The sequence below is a fragment of the Podarcis pityusensis genome, assembly GCF_964106645.2.
Source record: "Podarcis pityusensis genome assembly, chromosome: 10".
NCBI lineage: Eukaryota > Metazoa > Chordata > Lepidosauria > Squamata > Lacertidae > Podarcis > Podarcis pityusensis.
In genome coordinates, this window is record NC_138035.1 from 39,830,200 (window position 1) to 39,845,781 (window position 15,582).

The following is a 15,582-nucleotide window of genomic DNA, read 5'->3' on the forward strand; positions in this document are numbered from 1 at the left end:
TTTATTTTCCTTTTGGAAGGTAGTCGTTTTGCTGCTAAGTAGATAATGTTCTTTTCAAAAAAGGCAAAAAGAAAATAGGCAGTCGTGACAAAACATTGCAGAAAGAAAAGTCATTTTCTGGCATGGGGTGTAGGGTGGGATATCATCAGCTGGCAATGCCAGCTGGGTGCAAGATGAACACACAAACAGGGGCCTCTACACACAGCTTGACAGTGCATATGACAGACCCTCCAATTATCCCTATTTTCCAGGGACAGTCCCAGATTTACATAAGCCATCCTGGTTTCTGATTTGATCCTGGAATGCCTCGCTTTTCCTTAGGATGTCCCTGTTTTCATTGGAGAAATGTTGGAGGGTATGGAGTTATCCACCACCCAAGCCATCTGAAGGCAGCTCTGTATAGGATTTTATTTTATTTTTATGTTTAATGTCTTGTTATGTTTTTATATATATTGGAAGCTGCCCAGAGTGGCTGGGGCAACCAAGTTAGATGGGCAGGGTCTAAATAGTAAAATAATAATAATAATAATAATAATAATAATAATAATAATAACTTATTATTATTATTATTATTATTATTATTATTATTATCTAGGATGTCCCTATTTTCATTGGAGAAATGTTGGCAGGTGTGATATGGGCTTCAATGCAATCTGAGAGCAAAAGGCAAGGGATTAATTTTACAACCTGTTATGCATAAGGGGTTACCAGGAAAGAAAGATTACCTGATTTGTCAAAAGAGTTGCTGATAACTTACACCATTCCTCATTAGATGTACTAGTATTATTTATAATTTATAGTGCACCATCAGTACCCATGACAAAGAAATTGCACCACCACAGCAAGTCACTATCCCTTCCCATGATGTGGACCTAAGCTCAGAACAATGCTACACATATCTACTTAGTCCTACTGAGTTCAATGTGACTTACTCCCAAGTAAGTGAGTCTAGGATAGCAGCCTCATTTCAACAGTTCTGGGTTGCTTTAAGCCTCCTCCCATACTTCATTTCCTCACAGAAGACTAGAGGGTTTTAAAAACAAATGAAATAAATAAAATCCTGTTCGGACAGTGTTTTATTTAATAATTAACATTCATTAGCATACAATGCTAGGTTGGCAGGAGCTGGGATCAAACAACGGGAGCTCACCCCATTGTGGAGATTCGAACCGCTGACCTTTCGATCACCAAGCCCCAGCAGCACAGTGGTTTAACCCACAGCACCAACCTAGCAGTTCGAAAGCATGCCAGTGCAAGTAGATAAATAGGTACCGCTCTGGCGGGAAGCTAAACGACGTTTCTGTGTGCTGCTCTGGTTTCGCCATGCTGGCCACATGATCCGGAAAAACTGTCTGCGGAAGCGGACAAACGCCAGCTCCCTCGGCCTGTAAAGCAAGATGAGCGCTGCAACTCCAGAGTCGTATGTGGGTGGACTTAATTGTCAGGGGCCCCTTTACCTTTAGCATACAATGAGAATCAACATGGCAATTTCATAAAGGGAATCAACTATATCCCCTAGAGGACTAATGCTGCATCCTCTGGCACCATCTACAAGATCATGCAATTTTAAACAATGGGGTGACTTTTCTCTCTCTCTGGTTTAAGTAGGCAAATGATTGGGTGCAAAAAGGACCACTCATGCTCTTGAGGTTGTCTCCCAGAACAATTCATGATTCAGTCTATTATGCATTTCCATTCCAGCTAATAGCCTTTGGCTTTCTCCTCTATTTTTATCTCAAATTTGTCACCTTAGCAGACAAGAGTGTTTTGATACCCAAAGTCTTCTGCACCTTTGCATTTCCCTCAAAATGCACAGTCTGTCCTTGCTATATTTTTAACAGGCTGGAAGTGGTCTGGCACTATTGATCCAGGTCGCAGTTTCATTTTCTCCCAAACAAAACTGAATTGTGACCAATGTTAGAAATGGGAAGAAAATTAAAGAGCAAAGCGTGAGGCTGCTTGTTCTTACTGTTTTCTCTTAGGGATGGAGGAGAAATTTGATTCAGTTCACATTTAAAGGTGAACCCACCTCATAAGTCTCATATTCTAAAACAATATATTGGATGAAGCACAACTATCCTTTGAAATTCACATTTCTCTGAATTTTGCACTGCAGTTGTCTAGCCAAGTACAGCAGTACCTCGGGTTAAGAACTTAATTCGTTCTGAAGGTCCGTTCTTAACCTGAAACTGTTCTTAACCTGAAGTACCACTTTAGCTAATGGGGCCTCCCGCTGCTGCTGCGCCGCCACCGCCCGATTTCTGTTCTCATCCTGAAGCAAAGTTCTTAACCTGGGTTACTATTTCTGGGTTAGCAGAGCCTGTAACCTGAAGCATCTGTAACCTGAAGCATCTGTAACGCAAGGTGCCACTGTAATGTGTACAAAAATGCATATAGGAGAGTATTGTGTGCCAATAAATGCATATATTAGTACATTATGTTGGGGAAAATGAATTATAATGGGGGAAATCATTTGCAAGAATGTGTGAGTTGGAAAATTGCATACAAAAATATGTATATCACGAGAAATTGGCACTAAAATGCTCTTTAATTTTCATGAAGAGGTCTTTTTAGGGGGACAGGGTGCATATCTTTGAAGACAAGAGCTCCAGTGGTGTTAATCTTTGTCTGATAGATTGGTGTGGATTATAAAAAGGCTGCAATGCTTTGCATGCTTACCCAGGAGTACCATTGAGCCAGAGTTAACAGGATATTTAAGGAGTGGATGCTGGTGAGCACAGAGGTACCTGTGGATGACACACTTGTGACCCCTGCTACACATTTATAAGAGCCATCTATGCCAAACAGTATGGCAATATTCAGTGATGAGTTCTCATTATGCCTATAAGGAGCAATATCCATGTTTTGTAATGAAGAGAGTAAATAAATGCCTCTGGATGAGCACAACTGAGCTTCACAAGCCACATGCTTCCTCAACTGTGCATCTTCAGCCTGTACATCACTTGATGGCTTGACAGATTAAAGCGAGGCTAAGATCTAGTGCACTGCCTGCTTGATCTAAAGTACAAGGTTGGGTGTGACATATAAGGAAGCAACCTGGGAAAGAAGCAAATAAACAACAATAAAAATATCAGTTGAATCAGCTGTGAATTCGGAATCCATAGACAACAGTGCAGTCCTAATAAAGGTTTGAGTCCTGCTGTAGAACCAGTGCTAGTAATACTGCACTCAGTAGGTATTTACTGGTGTCTGTATGGTGGCTGCAAGCACTTTGGAAAGACATTACTTGTGAAAGGAGCAGTGAGCTTGGAAACCACAAGTTCTCAAGAAGCTGCAATGTAGCCTGCTTGTTGTTTTTTTTTAATAATTTTTTATTAAGGTTTTAAACAAAGAAAAAAGAAAAACAACACACACAAAAAAAAATACAAAATTTAACAATAAAAACACAAAACATAACAATTAAAAACAAACTCTCTTTTCCATTCCCAATTTTAAATTACTTATTTTCTGGACTTCCTCATACCTCCCTCTTTTGTATTCCAATCTACATTATGTGTCCAGCAGTTTCTTTTCCACTTTTTTAAACCCAATCTTTAGTTTAATAAAATATTAAAATATATAACTTCAACTTTTTTAAGCCTAATCCTTGTTCTTAATGTCATATACCTTTAAATTTTTCCCTTTTATTATCAAATTTCCATTTCTTTAAACATCTTTAATCTTGATCTTTAATCTTAATCTATCCTTAACTTTAACCTGTACAGCTGGAAACCACTTATTTTCAATCCAACATCATTCTAACATTCCTTAATTTTGCAGTGTTTCTGAAGATAGTCTTTGAATTTCTTCCAGTCTTCCTCCACCGACTCTTCTCCCTGGTCTCGGATTCTGCCAGTCATTTCCGCCAATTCCATATAGTCCATAAGTTTCATCTGCCATTCCTCCAGCGTGGGAAGTTCTTGTGTCTTCCAATACTTTGCGATGAGTATTCTTGCTGCTGTTGTTGCATACATAAAGAAAGTTCTATCCTTTTTTAACACCATTTGGCCCACTATGCCCAGGAGAAAGGCCTCTGGTTTCTTAGGAAAGGTATACTTAAATACCTTTTTTAATTCATTATATATCTTTTCCCAGAAAGCCTTAATCTTTGGGCACGTCCACCAAAGGTGAAAAAATGTACCTTCAGTTTCTTTACATTTCCAACATTTGTTATCGGGCAAGTGATAGATTTTCGCAAGCTTGACTGGGGTTATGTACCACCTATATATCATTTTCATAATATTCTCTCTTAAGGCATTACATGCCGTAAATTTCATACCTGTGGTCCACAACTGTTCCCAGTCAGCAAACATAATGTTATGTCCAACGTCCTGTGCCCATTTAATCATAGCCGATTTTACCGTTTCATCTTGAGTATTCCATTTCAGCAGCAAGTTATACATTCTTGACAAATTCTTAGTTTTGGGTTCTAACAATTCTGTTTCTAATTTGGATCTTTCCACCTGGAAGCCAATTTTCCTGTCCAATTTAAATGCCTCCATTATCTGATAATAATGAAGCCAGTCTCGCACTTTGTTTTTTAGTTTTTCAAAACTCTGCAATTTCAGTCTATCTCCGTCTTGTTCCAAAATTTCCCAATATTTCGGCCATTTGACCTCCATATTGACCTTTTTCAAGGCTTTCGCTTCCATTGGTGACAGCACAATGTAGCCTGCTTGGTTGATCAGTGGTGGTGAACAAAGCAGATAAATTGAAATAGAGAGTTTCACCAATCCCTCTCACTGAGGAAACATACCCATCTGGCTAAAATGTTGCTTCACCATACCCACAACTCTATCCTAGTTATGGTGGTATATGAGTCACACTGACTGGAAAAAAATTGTGCAAACATAATGGGGTTTGTTGTAATTTGATCATAGCTAGCCAGTGCAACTCATCAACAGAATTGCATTGTCATTTGCTTAGCACCATTCCCAGCTATGGCTGCAATTTTAAATCCACTTATCTGGAAGAATGAAGTCAATCGGCTTAACTTTTGAGTAGATATGGTTAAGATTGTACTGCAAGTTGTTAGATCTAATTCATCAGTGGTACCTCTGCTACAGTGTTCTGCATTTTGAGCTTTCAACTTTGGTCCATGCATTTTGAAGTGCAAAGATTTTGCTTCAATTCACTGGCAGAGGAAGAGGAGTGTGGGGGGAGCGCACTGCCCCCGGCAGCACGATCCCAGCAGAGTGCTATCACGGCTGCCCTCCTCGCCCGCGCTGGGCGCCACGTCCCCAAGCCGTGCACCATGCCCCTGCGGGCAGTGTGTCCCACCCCCAGAATGCGCATGAAGCTCCATCACTGCATCAATTTATCTTGGGCATATTCAAAGGTTTGACCTGAAGAGGTCATGATAATACAAACCGACCATACAGTGTCCTTGATTTTCTCTAATTGCAAGGATGAAACATGAAATTTCAATCATGCCCTACAGGTGAACAGCAATGCCCCACAATGCTATCCATTGCTGCTCCCTATGCTGGCTGTAATCACGCCTTCCTCAATCTGTCAGCCTCAAAAGCTGCCGGTAAAATCACAGGGATAGCTACAATCCCATCCAGATGCATAAGCACACATTTCTGATTCAAGCAGAACTCTTGTTGCTACACAATTGCAGACATGTGTGAGCCTGAGCATCTTAATTGGTTGGAAACTCAGTGGAGTCGCACAATGTTCTTTTGGCAAGGTGGGGGGCAGTGGGTGGGGGTGAAGAGCTCAGACATGCTACCTGCCAGCAAACCACATAGACTTTCTGACGACAATGCCCAAACAGATCTTTGCTAGTCTAGATGACAAAATGGGATCTCGAAAGATGGAGCCAAATCAGCAATTGTGTTCCCAGGTGCAGTGGGCTGGGTTGTTGGATTGGGGTGTTATAACAACAGGACTAATATAATGGGATCAAATCGGTGACAACTTTATTGATTACAGACGTCAGTATGTTTGGCAAAGCCATTGGGTGTGTATCCTGAATCAACCAGCTTGTTTGCTTCAGGCTTGATCCTGGGTTTTTGGATCACCCTATGATGAGCACCACGTATGGGCAATCTCTCCAGGATGCCATTTTGGGGAGTTCTATGACCTGATAGTCCCTGTCTGCGCACTGGACAGAATCTTCCCCCTGTACCCTTTTAATTTGGTATCTGATACACAGACGGAGGAAATGGGAGTGGGGTTACAACCCACCTACTCGAGAAGACTAAGGATCCAACCCAATGCCCTTTTCTGCTAGCAATTTGTGACTATTACAGACAAGCCCAATTTTGTCTGCAGGGAAATTCCTCCATGGCACTGAATATGGTGACCAAATAATTCCATAGCAAATACTTTCAAACAAACTGCTCATTTCCTTCAAGAAGGGCCAGAATTTGGGTAGGATAAGGGACATCCATTTGCTGACTGCACTGCCCAGTGCAAAGCACAATCAGTTTTTATGGAAAGCAGGTGGACTTGTTTGAAGCCAGACAAGGAAAGGCTTCATTCAGGTCCACCTTGAGTGACTTGCCCCAAACTGGCATGTGATCAGGCCTTTCAAATTTACATGTGGCCTGCAATTGGCCAAAAAAAGATTTTACCTTTACAGGCTTCTCATGCAGCGAATGGAGGAAACACATTTTCCAGCAGTCACAAGAGAGCCAAGGATGCCCCCGCCCCCACCCACCCTGCCATGTTTTTGATCCCATCAGGCCTTAATTGTTGCCACTTGTCTGGCACAATTAGAATAAGGTAGTTGGTAAATCTCTCCTGTAGTGAATCAGGAGTTTGAAGGGACCCAAAGAACCATCAGAAGTGCCTTTCATTCACTTCCAGCTTTGCATTCATAAGAACAGCACTGCTAGATCAGGAGAGTAGCCCACCTAGTCCAGCATCCTATTCTCAACCAGAAGCCTGCAAGCAGGGCCTGGTCTAAACCATCCATTAAGAAAGCTTCCATCTAGGTAAGCCCTGAATCCCAACTGGTTAAGAATGGGGACACCTGCAGAAGCAAGAGAAGATGGCATGATGATGGTACTAAGCAGTTAGAGCAGGACATGAATGCTGCACTCCAGAATCTCAAAGTTATTTGGTGGGAAAGGAAAATGCACAAGCAATTAGGCAAAGCTCACAATGATATAGTTGGTACTGCAAAGTCCACAGGGCTGGTTGAAGTGGGAGGAAGCTGGAACATCCAGAAATCCTTTTGCTTGGGAAGTCAAAATACCTGGCACTGCCTGAAATGAGTAAGATTTGCTTTGGCAGGACAGTCTGAAGATCAGAGCTTTACTTTCATCATGTTAGGGGTTGTTGTTTTGTTTTCAAAGCAGTATCACACATCTCCCAAATGATTCATCCAGTAATTGATTAATACCTGTTTGGAAACCACTGAAAATTTAGAGTTGTTTGCTAAATAACATTTTTGCAAAATTATGATTTATTGTTTCATGACTTGTAAGTTGGGAAGGGTGATTAGTCATGGCATCCACATGCCATTTGTTGAATGCTTTTGATTAGATCTATTAACTCTGCTGTTTTTACAGTACAATTCCTATGCATGCTGAGTCGTAAGTAAGTCCACTGTGTCCAACAGCATTTACTCCCTGGTGTGTATGTTTATAGGAGTGCAGTCTGAAAATAAGACAATGATTTAAAAAAATGTAATAAGGCTTAATTTCAATGCGATCACAGTCTTGTGCCCTGGTTTTAACTCCTTACCTAGTTGGGGAAAGATTCAGATCCTTCAAATACCCATAAGTGGATATATTGCACAATGTCAGATTGATGGGGGAGATGTCCCAGCCTGTTTGAAACAGACAGTAACAGATTGGACAGATCACAAATTCTCACCTGTGACCACAGCTTTCTGTCTCTGGATTGCTAGGAACTCTATGAAACACTGTGAACTAATTTTTATATACAGACTCCGCATATCAACTGATAAAGAGACTTGCATATTTTGCCTTTGCTTTAATAGTAAGTTATACCAGGTATAACCATACATAATAACAGTCATGAAACTAAATCAGTCTGGTTCTTTGCAAATATGGCATGCTGCAAACAAAATAATTAGCATGTGTGCACAGATGAAAGTACATGTCTCTTGCTACTTATTGAAATAACCATTGTCAGTCTGCGGTGTGCTATCATCAGGCTTGCAAAACCCACCTGCCTGTTGAGAAGGGATTGCTCCTTCAGGCTGCAATCCTATATAAATGTACCCAGTCCTACTGTACTAAATGGGGCTCACTTCTGAGTACACATACATATAATTACACTGTTAGACTGCATTCACACCATTCATTTATTAAGTCTGTTCATCTTCTGTGGTGGTGGTATTGCAACCAGGCCACAGGCCAGGCCAGTGATCTGACAAATGGCAGGCCAGATCATCCAGCTGCTGGCAATTGGCCAATCCCAGCAGGCTTCAGACAGGTGTTCCCCGGGATTGGCCCAACTGACCAATGAGCCGCGCTTGGGCCCGCTCCCAGCTCTCTTCCTCAGATCTCCCACGCCTCCCTTATGTTCACAAAAACAATGGCCCAAAGTTTCCTTTGCCAAATTGCTAATTACTTTTCCTGGAATCCATACTGGTAATGTGGGGAACAAGCATGGATGGGCAGAACATTTTTTGTTCAGATTACTTGAGAACTATCTAAATGATTTCTGGTGAATCTCAAACAGGTTTGTTTTTCATGTTTGTGGCTACAAAAAATGTATTTATGTAAATGACGTATTTCCTCACGGTGAAACATAACATCCAAATGAGCCGAGGCTTGTCTTTGCATGAAAGCAGAACATTTCAGACTTCTTATAATTTGCCTTTAGCCCTGAAACTATATGAAAAGAGTCCAATTCATTACAGATTTTATAGCTGTTGTCAAAGCGTTTACCACCATGAATGTTGAATTATCCTCACAGAGGCGCTGTTTATGGATTGGTTATATTTAAAATGCTTCCAATATGGTCAGCAGTTTGGTGACTGGGAATCAACCAGATTGATCAAGATTATCAAGATTATCTGGTCCCACCCCCCGCAATGCAGGAATATGCAGCTTTCCTATACATCAATCAATGATGCAACATTGTCATTATCAACACCAAACTGTAACCAGCTGAGCTATCCATGGTGATAAAAGTTTTGCGATCATGATTTAATAAGGAAATAGGGTGATAGGAATCTAGATACAAGGGTTTTTATGAGCTTTGGACAAAAATATAATTCTAGAATCTTTCCATGTCTTTAGAGGAGCACCCTCTAAAATTTCATGAAAAAATAGTTTTCTTTGAGGAATTAGCAAATCTTTATAGAATTTATAATAGCCACTCACAAAACGTCTGGCTGGGTTTATTTGTTTGTTTGTTTATTTTTGTATGTGTACATGCAGACAATCATTATTATCCCATATTAAATTGCCATGTTGGCACTTTGCGATAAATAAGCGGATTTTGGGTTGCAGTTTGGGCACACGGTCTCTCAAAGTTTCGCCATCACTTTTCTTAGAACCAAATTGATTAAATTGAATTTGTAATTCATTATTTTTCTAATTTGTTTATCTCCTGCATACCCCATTTCATTTCGCTCCTTAATGCAGATTCCTTTAAGAATTGTTTTCATCACCTCCGATTTAATTTTTGTGGAAATAACAGGAGTATCATTTTCCTTGACATGATTTGTAAGTGCCTGTCTAATTTTCTCTGCACCATGCTGAGGAGTTAAAAACTGAGGATTAATATGCCAGATTGGGGGATTGTGTTTGCAATAAATCTGAAACTGGAGTGTGAGCTATAATGTGTATAGGACTGATATTGCATCACTGCAGTGATAGCAACAGACTCTCCAACAGCAGGATGCAATCCATGTTACTATGTGATCTGCCTGCAGTCTAGCAGCATCTTGAATTGCCAACCCCCAGTTGAGGAGTATGCTATATAAAGGTGCAGTTCCACCGAGATCATTGTTCCCACACTCTGAGGCCCTTCTCTCTGTTGCAACTTGTCAAATGAAACAGGTAGCAACCAGAAAGACTTAGGGTCAGCAACCTGCGGCCCATGGGGGCAGTTTAACCGGCCCACGACCTGCCCACAAACCGAGCTGCCCACTCGGTGAGTCCCCACACATTGCGCTAAACCAGTGTGGCACGGGGACTCGCTTCCGCAGCACCGAAAATCCCCTCTGTGCACATGCAGATGCCAGAAATCGTGTCTGTGCAGATGCAGACGCCGGAAATTGCACACACACACACACTCTCTCTCACACACAACCCAGCCTACAGAGAGATCTCAGCCCAGCCCAGGCAGGTAAAACCTTGCCGACCCCTGAGAAAGACCCTCTTTGACTATGTGCCCAACAATGGAACATCCTCTGCAGGGAAGATCACTTGGCACCAACATTTCCTTTTCTCAGGCACCAGACAAATCCTTTCTCATTCTCCCAGGCTTTAAAAAGTATTCCACACATTTAAAACCTCAACCGCCACTTTTATTTGGTAGTTGCTTTATTATGGTACTTTTATCGTCATTTTAATTTTGTCGACTGTCCTGGAACCAATTTTGGTAAAGAGTGGTATATAAAAAATTTATACAAACAAGAAATAAAAACAAACATCCGGTTGAGGAGAGAACTAGGTGCATATTTCACAGAAAGTTCAGTCATCATAATAGTCTCACACCTGGCCTTAAAGGGTTTTCTGTACCTATAATCGCTAGATGGAAGAGACATCCTGGAGCACTGTAATGGGGAAATATATACTTAGTAAAAACAAACTTCCTGTCAGACAACTATCAGAAGCACAGGAACCCTGAGTCAGGAGGTGGCACCTACAACAGGCATACCAACTTGAAGTTTGAGGGCCCTAAGCATATTCTTCTGACTCTGTGGTGCCCTCCAGATATTTTGAACTCCAACTCCCATAACCACCAGCTGCAAAACTGGGTTCCATTTAGAACATGTGGACTGGTTACCAGTTCATTTCTGGGCCCAATCCAAGGCAAACAAGTTAGGCACCAAACATTTGAAAGAACACCTCCATCCCTACAGATCCTCTCAGGTGTAGGAATCGAATGCTGTTGCTGTGGGAGAAGCAAGACCCTCTTTGGGTGTTAATGCTGTAATCCTCTCCATCGCAGGCTCAAGTTGTATATATGTGTAATTAAACCATATATCCTAAAGACTCCACTGTCCCTCATTCTGAAGGAAAGATGAACCCTGTGTAAGTGCCTGGAACTCCTGGAATCTCATACTGCTCAGAGATAGGGGTGGCATACAACAATAGCAATAATAGTTGTTGTTGTTGTTGTTGTTGTTGTTGTTGCTGTTGTGGTTTATTACATTTGCACCCCTGTTTTACACATTGTTCCCTTTGGGTTGCCACCTGCTTAACTTAGTGCTGCTGCAGCAACTACTCTAAAACTATGAACTATCTCCTCATTTTTGTGCCATTTTAAATATTCCAGACTCACTCTTTGAAGTTTAAATTTCTTTTCTTTTTTTCTTGCTTCTTTGGGTTTGACTAGTGGAGTTGACCTCTAACTATACTTCCCAGCCTTGGAAATACCCTGTACAGTGGTAACTCAGGTTATGAACTTAATTCATTCAAGAGGTCTGTTCTTAACCCAGAACCATTCTTAACCTGAGGCACACTTTTCCACTTTTACTAATGGGACCTCCTGCTGTCGCCGCGCTGCCAGCATGTGATTTCCGTTCCCATCCTGGGGCAAAATTCTCAACTGGGGTACTACTTCCTGGTTAGCAGAGTTTGTCACATGAAGCGTTTGTAACCCAAAGCGTTTGTAACCCACGGTACCACTGTATCTGTGGCTTGGACATGAAGTTTAAGGGCAAAAGAGGTAACTTTTTGTGATTGGCATATCCGTTAATATGCCATGGCTTTGAGCCTCTGGCACTGCTGATCAAGTGGGATGGGCTCAGAGCTGGAATATTCAGAACTTTGTTTGTAAATTCTTGCTATGTGATACCCAAATACAAATGGTTTTACTCTCCTCTCCTCTTTTGAACCTCAAGGAGATTATTCATCGCAATTAGCTAGAATTGTTCCATTGAATAACTGAAAAACTTGAATGGATCCATAGGGCAATATATGAGCTACTCAAGTTGTGGACTTCTCTGCTCAGTATCAATTTCACAGTTTTTGCTGAATTACAGAAGCGGCACCGCCATCAGTACAAATGTTGGGCAAGATCACAACCATTTGGAGTGACATCTCTCTCAAATGGGCATAATCACACCCCCGATTGGTGTTGATGGCAGGGCACCTGTGGGCGTGTCCACTCAAGGGGGGGGTGCTTCTGCCACCTGAAGCAGTGGCCTCACCCTGCCTAATGCCTGGGGTGGATTTACACTGAAAGTCCACACACCATTCCACTTTATTCCTTGTTCTGTGATCCTTTCCCCAAAGTTACTGCCCCATTGTCATCTGGAGGAGCACTCTTGCACTATTGTACAACAAAAGCGAGACCAAAACTCCTGGAATGTTTGTGATATAAAAAATTACGGAATTTCAGCAGGAAGCTGGACAGGGCATGCACTGACTGGGAATGAAAGCAGTATGTCCTCTCTGAAACTTTTGCAGGTGCAAATAGTCTTGAATGCATCAAACCACCCCAGTACTATCATGACTGCAAATTATCGTGAATGCACAATATATTGGCATCCAGAAGGGCCCATAGGAAGCTGCCTTATCTTAAGTTAAAAAAAACCCATTGGTCCATCTAGTTCAATATCGTCCACACTGACTGGCAGCAGTTATTCAGGGTATCGGACAGGCTACATTCCCAGCCCTGCCTGAACATGTGTTAAATGGATTGACTGTACCTTGGTCCCAACACAGGTTTACTCCAACCTGAGAGCTTGGTTAAGACTACTTTGGGTATTTATGTCAGGAACGAGATTGAGATCACAGATTTCCTCATTTGTAGTGCAGCTTCTTAGACACCACGCTACACCACTTTCTGTTCTGCAGTAGTAATTGGCTAATTGTACAAATGTCAGATAAGCCGTAGCTGTCATAATGTTACCTTTTATCTTTGTAATAAGAGAAACCTAGGACCATAATGTAAAACTGCCTGTTGAAACAATCTGCCTATAATATTGTAAGTCAGACAAAGAAAGAGGGGAAAGGGAGGGGGAAGTAAGTTAATGTGTATTGGAGAAATTCCCAGCTGCGGAATGAGGTTTCTGTGCCAAGAAAAGACTGGCAGGCATTTCAGGTGGTTGAGAAATATTTGTCACCATTGAATGGTGCGGAAATTCCCTCCGGTTGAATTAAACCCCAGTTTTGAGGTATCAGTAGAAAGCTTTCTATGGAGATATGAAACAAGGACAGCTGTGCAATTGCCAAGTTTAGGGGATTTATTTGCTTCTTTTCTTTTCTTTTCTTTTCTTTTCTTTTCTTTTCTTTTCTTTTCTTTTCTTCTCCTCTCCTCTCCTCTCCTCTCCTCTGTCTCTTCTTTTTGTAGTCACAGTTTAGTGCCATGGGATTAACTGAAAGTATGTAGGGTATTCCCAAACCAGCTGGTAATAGGTAATCCATGGAATGAGTTTCAACATTGTTCAGTGCAGCTACAATACTAGGCATCATTCTTTTATTTCATTCTTTGCCACAATTACACAATGAACCTCTTCATGCAAACAACAGGTCCCTATTTCCCTAGTCACTCAACTTCTTCCTTTCTCTGCATCAAAATATTAACTTCCTTCCTAATTTTGTTTTTTTACTCACCCTTCATCATGAGGTCCCAGAGCAGGTCACAACAGCTTAACGCTACCCTACTAATTTCAATAGAAACAAACGAACTATCAAGAAAATATGGTGATTCCTAGAAATATCTCTCTCTGGTGTCAAAGGTCAAAGTAATGAGGTGCTTCTGAATACCAGTTGCTGGTATTGTGCCAGTTCCAGGATGCTCAACTAAATAACCTTTTAAAATGTGGGGTTTGGGGGGCGGTATTGGGTTGTTGTTTTTATTTTGATTATGTATTTTGTGGTTTATATTTTTATTTTATTCTGTGAAGTGCCCTGAGACTTGCAGGTATAGGGCGGTATATTATTGATGAAGATGATGATGAGAGATGGGCTGGGGGCCTGATCCCACAGGCTCCGCTTACGTATCTTCAGCATATGATGAAAAACTACAAAATGAGGTGCCAGACCATGGTTTAGGGACTGGCGTAGAGCATGCCCTTCCCCTATTCAAAACATTCATGGATAAGTCCAACCATTAAAAACAAATGCATTTGTAAAAGAAATCAGCAGCAAAAACCTTAGAAAAGGACAGTATGGAGCTATCACACCTCTATATCCAAGAAAACCTTAAAAAAACAAGGACACATTTTTTAAAAAACGAAATGCTGAACTAGATAGGCTGATTGAGATAGCCACTATAGCAGCATGAGGGATGATGCTGGCACTCATTTTTTTGCCATCATTCATGGCTGTTTCACAAATTTACAAAAATTTGACAAGGAAAACTCTTCCTTCTATATGGGGGAGGTGAGAGGAGGAAAATATAGGTTGTTGTTAGAGCATCACAATTGACTTCCAAGTTATTATCTTCATGCAAATTATGTTATTATTTTTTTCATTTTTTTCACTTGTCAGTGAGCAAAGCAGCCCATAATGTTAAAAAGGCAGAATGTGCCTCACGACCCTCCCCATTCCTTCAATGAGAGAGTAACAGGAGAAAAGAATTGGGATTCTAATTTAAAGCTTTTTGCACAGTCCCTGCACTATAGGACTCTGTTAAAGTGTCAGAAAGAATAATAATACCAACAAAGCATAAGAGATAAAATAGTAAAACATACCCAAAATTATCAAAGCTGCCTTCTAACTCTTTATGTCTGTGATGTGTAAAAATGATTAAAGAAGATGCACAACACCCTCATTTGATGGGTTTTTACACCTGTTCATTTGTCCTCTATATCTCATTTCCACACTGCCTCTCACAGGTAATTTCAGTTTCTGTCAATCTGCTGTCATCTCCCCTAGAGTTGATGGGGATAACGGTGAGATCCTGTATAGGCTGGATGCATAATACACAGCTGGTTGCCTGCTTTTTTGACACCTGCCTTAGAGGGAAAGATGACTTTCTTGTTCAGGGGTACTTTAGATTTGTGTCACAAAGCTGACTTGGGAGTTTTGTGTGTCCATATTTTCATCACATAAATGTTTACATTGCATTTAGAGCTGACTTGAAATTTCTTGGGGGAGTTGTTGTTTTTTAAATAAAATTCATCTTTTTCTCACTACCCACCTCCAAAAATAAGCAAACAACCTGCAGACATTTTGCCAAATGCTCTCTAAATATTTGTGTGTCAACTGTCATTCTTCTCTGCAATGTTCTGTAATAACATTAGATCTGGGGCACTGTGAAAAATAAAAAATGGTTGCCACACTACCAGTCCAGTAAGGTACAGTCATCATGTTTTGTTTAATTTTTCTCAGGGGTTGACAAGGCCTGTTTTGTTTTTAACTGTGAACAGTTAGTTTTCATTCAAATTGGTCATTGAAAACATCAAAAATTTGATATTTGAGTTTGTTTTCCTCTTCTCTCACCATCCATTTTCTTTTTGTGACATGTCTT